Consider the following 6851-nt stretch of genomic DNA (forward strand, 5'->3'; position numbering starts at 1 on the left):
CCCAGTCGCTCAGAAAGATTAGCTTTCAGTGATGCGGTTAGCACACACAGCACTCGTAACTCAATCCAGTATATCACACAATCACAGGAAATACCGCGTGTCATTACAACGTGCATGCTTCTGAGGCAGTCCCCCTGCACAACACACGTCGTGGCATATGCACATGCACATGCACATATTGCACCCAGACACACACACCCTCCATTCTGCACCCACGATTCATTGTGCAGGCAGTTGCATATTTGGGCAACAGAGCAGTTCGGGGAGAGGATCGACTTTTCTTTTTTTAACCTTTGTGGCTACTTTGCTTTCTATTCTAGGCTCGGTCCACAGGGGTCAAGAATTGTTAAGAAAGTCCATCTTGGCCTCAGTCCATTCCAGCCACCGGAAGCGTTGGAGCCAGCGATTGTGTTCTTTCACTTGAGGGAGGGCAGGTCAGCTACAGCAGGCCCCCCGCTGCCTGCCTCGGATCCAGCATGATTGCATCCCGCAGACCGGCCGCGCCAAGCAAAGCCAAATGTCCACTCAGCATCTTCTGCGCATGGCTAGCAAGTCCCTTTGCCCTTTGAACCAAGCTCTTTTCTGCCATCGGAATGTTCTTTCCCCCTTTTTCTGTCTATTGAAATCTTCCCCTTTTCTCAAAGCCCACTCAAGCCCCACCTCCCTTGAAGAGGCCAGCTGGAAATGATCTCTCTCTCATTTCAGCTCCTCGAAGCCCTTATTCTCTATAGCACTTCTTAGATCCAAAGTAAACACTACCATTGGGTGTTTGGGGTGTTTTTTTGTACGTGTAAGAGCAGGGACATTGCCTTGTGCTTCTCTGCCTCCTGATGTAGACTAAATATGATGACTTGCACATAATAGGTATTCAACAAATGTTTGTGGTTGATGATACTGCTACTAGCAGCTACTGTTGATTGAACACCTATTGTGTGCCACGCATTCTCTATAGATAATTCTATTTCATCTTTTTTTGTTTGTTTTTGAGACAGAGTCTTGCTCTGCTTCCCGGGCTGGAGTGCAGTGGTGCAATCTCAGCTCACTGCAACCTCCGCCTCCCAGGTTCAAGCGATTCTCCTGCCTCAGCTCCCAAGTAGCTGGCGCTACAGGCACCCGCCACCACACCCAGCTAATTTTTGTATTTTTAGTAGAGACAGGGTTTTGCCATGTTGACCAGGCTGATCTCGAACTACTGACCTCAAGTGATCCACCACGTCGACCTCCCAAAGTGCTAGAATTACAGGCATGAGCCACTGTGCCTGGCCCTTTTTGTTTTTGATTAAATAAATTTTACGTACTTGATGCTTTAATATGTTCTCCTTACAAAGAATTAAAATTTAATGTGTAGGGTAAAAAGTGAACGTTTCAGCTGGGCGCAGTGGCTCACGCCTGTAATCTCAACACTTTGGGAGGCTGAGGTGAGTGGATCACCTGAGGTCAGGAGTTCAAGACCAGCCTGGCCAACATGGCAAAACCCTGTCTCTACTAAAAATACAAAAATTAGCCAGGTGTGGTGGCACATGCCTGTAATCCCAGCTACTTGGGAGGCTGAGGCAGAAGAATCGCTTGAACCCGGGAGGCGGAGGTTGCAGTGAGTCGAGATCGCGCCACTGCGCTCTAGCCTGGGTAACAGAGTGAGACTCTGTCTCAAAAAAAAAAAAAAAAAAAAAAAAAGTGAACGTTTCTCCCATTCTGCCCCCACCTTCTTTATGCCCCCACCTTAATTTCCCTCCCCGGAGAAACCCACTGTTAATAGTTTGGCCTACCAGACTTTTGCCTAATATATACAACTGTGATTCACAGTTTAAACTTCACAAAATCTTAAAACGTATTATTATTATTATTTATTTATCTTTAAATATTTTATTTTAAAAAATAAATAGAGATGGGGATCTCACTATGTTGCTCTGGCTGGTCTCAAACTCCTGGGCTCAAGCAGTACACCTGCCTTGGCCTCCCAAAGTGCTGGGATTACAAGCATGAGCCCCCGCACTCAGTCTACTTTTATTTTAGGGTTGAGAAAAATTGAGTCGAGAGGTTAATGAACATTTATTTCCAAGGTCACACAGGTAGTAAGTGGAAGAGCCAGGATTTGAACCTGGCCTTTGCACTCGCATCTGAATAATTGTGGGGCTTACAGAGTTGCCTCTGGACTGCCTGTATTGTAACAGTCCCTTACAGGTGATTCTAGTGTATGCAAAGGTTTATGAAAATACTGCTCTAAAAGCAACAAGGGCGGTCTCCTGTCTTCTAGCACCTGTCTACATTGCCCCATTCCACCCCCACCTGCTAGAGGGACAGCCAGAGGCAGTAGAGTGATGGTGTTGCCCACATGAATCACACCATCTAGGTTCAGATCCTGGTTCTTCTACTTCCAACTGTGTAACTCCAGTAAATTAATTAACCTCTCTGGGCCTCATTCTCCCCATCTGTAAAATAGGGATGGTAAATAATAACACCTTACCCACAAGGTTGCTGTGAGGATTAAATTAGGTTAATGGACATAAGGCATTTAGAATCATACCTGGCCAAGTAGCAGCTGTACCCTTTGCTGCTGTTATTAGACCTCAACTAATCTGGAAGCTTTCTGGGGAGCCCCTTGGGTCTCTCAGGCCAGCATTTGACAGTAGGATCACAAATTGTAGTTCTCAGTGACATTCTCAGATTGGGTCCTTTTTGAGCCCAAACATCCTGCTTGTGACTGCCTGGAAAGACCCCACGTGAGTGGAGGCCATTCCCTGTCCAATCCCTTCCAGCGACAGGCAGCTGGAAGGCGCTTCAGAGCATCCAGTGGCCTCCAGAGCTTTTTCTTATGTCTATCCTACTTCTCTCCTACTGTCTTTTGAGAGGCCAGCCCTTCATGGGTGTCGTTGGTGTCCAGCCACATTCCCTGTACTGGCTGGTGTGGACATCCCCAAACAGATGGCTTGCGGAGTCAGCCTTCTCTGGGGAATTGCTATCAGCCTCACCCAGGGATGACCACTTGGGCTTATGCCCTCCTTTTGCCCTCATGGGGGTGGCCTGCAGTCAACCAATGACTAACTGATCTAGGGGACTGAAAAGCCTGACTGCCTTGTGTCAAGTATGGGGAGGAGTGTCGCTATGATGCCATTGATACTCCAGAACCCCCACCCTACCCTCAGTCTGAGGCTAGACTTTGGCCAAATCCCAATCTTCGCTTGCCTTCCCCACCCCCACTCTGCTTCTCTCCATCCTTACCTTCATCTCCCGAGAGCCCTCCCTCCTCCATCTTTCACTTGCACAAGAATCCCTGTCTAGGGCTCTCTGCTTCCAGGGAACCTGACCTAAGATACCACTGCTCACCACGGCCTAGAGTAATAACCCTCGCAATGCATGGAGACTGTTACCAAGCCATTCCTTGGCCTCTCCGTCCCCACTTAAGTAATGAGTTCCCTCTCAGGGCTTATTTTCTAACCCTCTAATCAGAAGCTGGCATCAGAGGGAGAGGATGATAAATGAAATAGGGGCTGGTGGTGCCGCGTGGAGCTGAGCAGCACAGTCACCTGGGAGCCAGGAGCAGCGGGAAGCTCCTACTCAAACCCGAGTGTCAGGACCACCGGCTGAAGACACTAATTTGCCTCTCCTTTCTGCACATTTGCACCCTGAGGTCAGGAGCCCTAATACCAAGAAAATAACATTAGTTAGTTCTGCTTGCTGCAGATACATTAAAGCCAACAGAGAGAAGGTTGGATATGTGGGAAATACAGAAGAGACTGTTCAACCTGTTCATGTTGTGCATTGTAGATTTGGAGGGGCAGGAAGGCGCTGAGTGCACGCAGGCCAGGGAAGTGTGTCTGCCCTGGTCTATCACAGTATCACAGAAACAAAGCGGTTGCCAGGGACGGCTGTCCTGCCCCACTGCCTTTTGGTCCAACACGTTCTCGATAAATATCTGTTGACATCAGAGCCTTTGTGTTTCTCTCTGCAGTGCAGTTCCCTGAACAGTATCTCTCCAGAAACTGTTTTCTTTTTTTTTTTGAGATGGAGTCTCACTCTTGTCGCCCAAGCTGGAGTGCAGTGGTGTGATTTCGGCGCACTGCAACCTCCCTCTTCTGGGTTCAAGTGATTCTCCTGCCTCAACCTCCTGCCTCAATCCGCCTATAGCTGGGATTACAGGCGCCCACCATCACTCCGGGCTAATTTTTGTATTTTTAGTAGAGATGAGGTTTCACCATGTTGGCCAGGTTGTTCTCGAACTCCTGACCTCAAGTGATCTGCCCACCTCGGCCTCCAAAAGTGCTGGGATTACAGGTGTGAGCCACCCATCCCAGCCCAGAAACTGTTTTCTAGGGAGCTAATACTGCTGTAATGGTGGACGTTTCCCTTTTCCCTTTCCTAATTCTCTGAAAGAAGCCAAGTGATACGTGACCTATTCCTTCCCTTTGGAGGCCAGGGTCTGCCAGTGGGTAGGGGACTCACAGCCAGATTTACAGCAATAGGGTAACTGACATGGCCTAGAAAGGGGACAGCAGATATCATATTAAGGACACTTTTTGGTTATCTAAAAATTATTTATGATTTAAATACAAAACATTATACACTAGGGGGAAACATCAAGAAACACAAACACCTAGGGGCAATTCTAGCAACTTTCTGTATAAATTTTGTTTCACAAATAAATGCTTACTCGTCCTTTTTTTTTTTTTTTATTAAGAGACAAGGTCTCACTCTGTCACCTAGGCTGTAACACAGCGGTGCGATCACGGCTCACTGCAGCTTTGACCTCCAGGGCTCAAGTGACCCTCCCTCCTCAGCTTCCCAAGTAGCCGGGAGCACAGGCACATACCACTATGGCTGGCTGATTTTAAAAAAATTTTTTGTAGACACAGGGTCTCGCTATGTTGCCCAGGCTGAAGGAGCACCTTTAATTTACTCTCAGCTAAGTTTTACTGAAGTTTGAAAACTGTCAGTCCTGGGCAAATCTTCCCAACTCTTTCATAACTGGGTGTGTCCATGAGGATGAGCCAACATCATTTACTGGATTCTCTCTCTCTCTCTCTCTCTATACATATATATATACATGCACACACGTACTCCCACATACATACATATACCATTAATAGGTTTTATTTTCTAAAGCAGGTTTAGGTTTACAGGAAAACTGGGCAGAAAGTTTAGAGTTCCCATATAGTGCCCCCCAGTTTCTGCTATTATAAATATCTTGCATTAGAATATTGGTTCAATATTGATGAACCACTATCGGTACTGATTATTTACTAATTGCTGACTCTTCTTAACTAATGTCCATAGTTTACATCAGGGTTCACTCTTTGTGTTATACATTCTACGATTTTCCACAAATGCATAATCATCATTGCAGTATCACAGAGAATAGCTTCACTGCCCTAAAAGTCCCCTCTGTGGCCGGGCATGGTGGCTCATGCTGGTAATCCCAGCACTTTGAGAGGCCGAGGTGGGCAGATCATGAGGTCAGGAGATCAAGACCGTCCTGGCCAACATGGTGAAACCCCGTCTCTACTGAAAATACAAAAATTAGCTTGGCGTAGTGGCATGTACCTGTAATCCCAGCTACTCGGGAGGCTGAGGCAGGAGAATTGCTTGAACCAGGGAGTGGGAGGTTGCAGTGAGCCAAGATCGCGCCACTGCACTCCAGCCTGGCGACAGAGCGAGACTCCATCTCAAAAAAAAGAAAAAACAACAACAAACAAACAAACAAACCCCTCTCCTCCATGAGTTCATCCCTCTCGCCCTGCCCCATAACCCCTGGCAACCACTGATCCTTTGACTATCTCTATGGTTTTTCAATTTGCAGAATGTTATATAGTTGGAATCACGCAGCATATGGCCTCTCCAGGTTGGCTTCTTTCACTTAGTAAGTGGCATTTAAGTTTCCTCCATGTCTTTTCATGGCTTGATGGCTCATTTCTTTTTGGCCCCGAATAAGATTCCATTGTCTGGATGTATATACCCCTTGCTATGTACTAGACATTGATGTCAGAGCTAAAGAGATTCAGAGGAGGCTAAAAATTGGTTTCTACCTTCGAGGAACTTCTAGTCAAGGAGAGAAGACATGCACCCATGCAATGTCATTAACATGAAACAGTAAGGCAGATACATCAGAAGACACACGTGAATGAAGAACCGCTGCGACACTTAGAAGGAAGTAGGGGTGACTGGGCACGGTGGCTCAGGCCTGTAATCTAAGCACTTTGGGAGGCCGAGGCAGGTGGATCACGAGGTCAGGAGATCGAGACCATCCTGGCTAACACAGTGAAACCCCATCTCTATTAAAAATACAAAAAATTAGCCGGGCGTGGTGGCGTGTGCCTGTAATCCCAGCTACTCGGGAGGCTGAGGCAGGAGAATCGCTTGAACCCGGGAGGCAGAGGTTGCAGTGAGCAGAGATCGCATCACTGCCCTCCAACCTGGGTGACAGAGCGAGGCAGAGGACGGAGATGGGCTTTGAGGAAGGCAACGCTTGTCTTGGGGCCTTCTTAACTTTCTTTTTTGTTTTTGAGATGGAGTCTCGCTCTGTCGCCCAGGCTGGAGTGCAGTGGCGAGATCTTGGCTCACTGCAAGCTCTGCCTCCCGGGTTCACGCCATTCTCCTGCCTCAGCCTCCCGAGTAGCTGGGACTACAGGGGCCCACCACCACGCGTGGCTAAATTTTTGTACTTTTTAGTAGAGATGGGGTTTCACCGTGTTAGCCAGGATGGTCTCGATCTCCTGACCTCATGATCTGCCCGCCTCGGCCTCCCAAAGTGCTGGGATTACAGGCTTGAGCCACCTTGCCTGGCCTTTTTTTTTTTTTGAGATCGAGTCTCACTCTCTTGCCCAGGCTGGAGTGCAGTGGTGCGATCTCGGATCTTG

This window comes from Pongo abelii, chromosome X (assembly GCF_028885655.2).
Source record: "Pongo abelii isolate AG06213 chromosome X, NHGRI_mPonAbe1-v2.0_pri, whole genome shotgun sequence".
Taxonomy (NCBI): Eukaryota; Metazoa; Chordata; class Mammalia; order Primates; family Hominidae; genus Pongo; species Pongo abelii.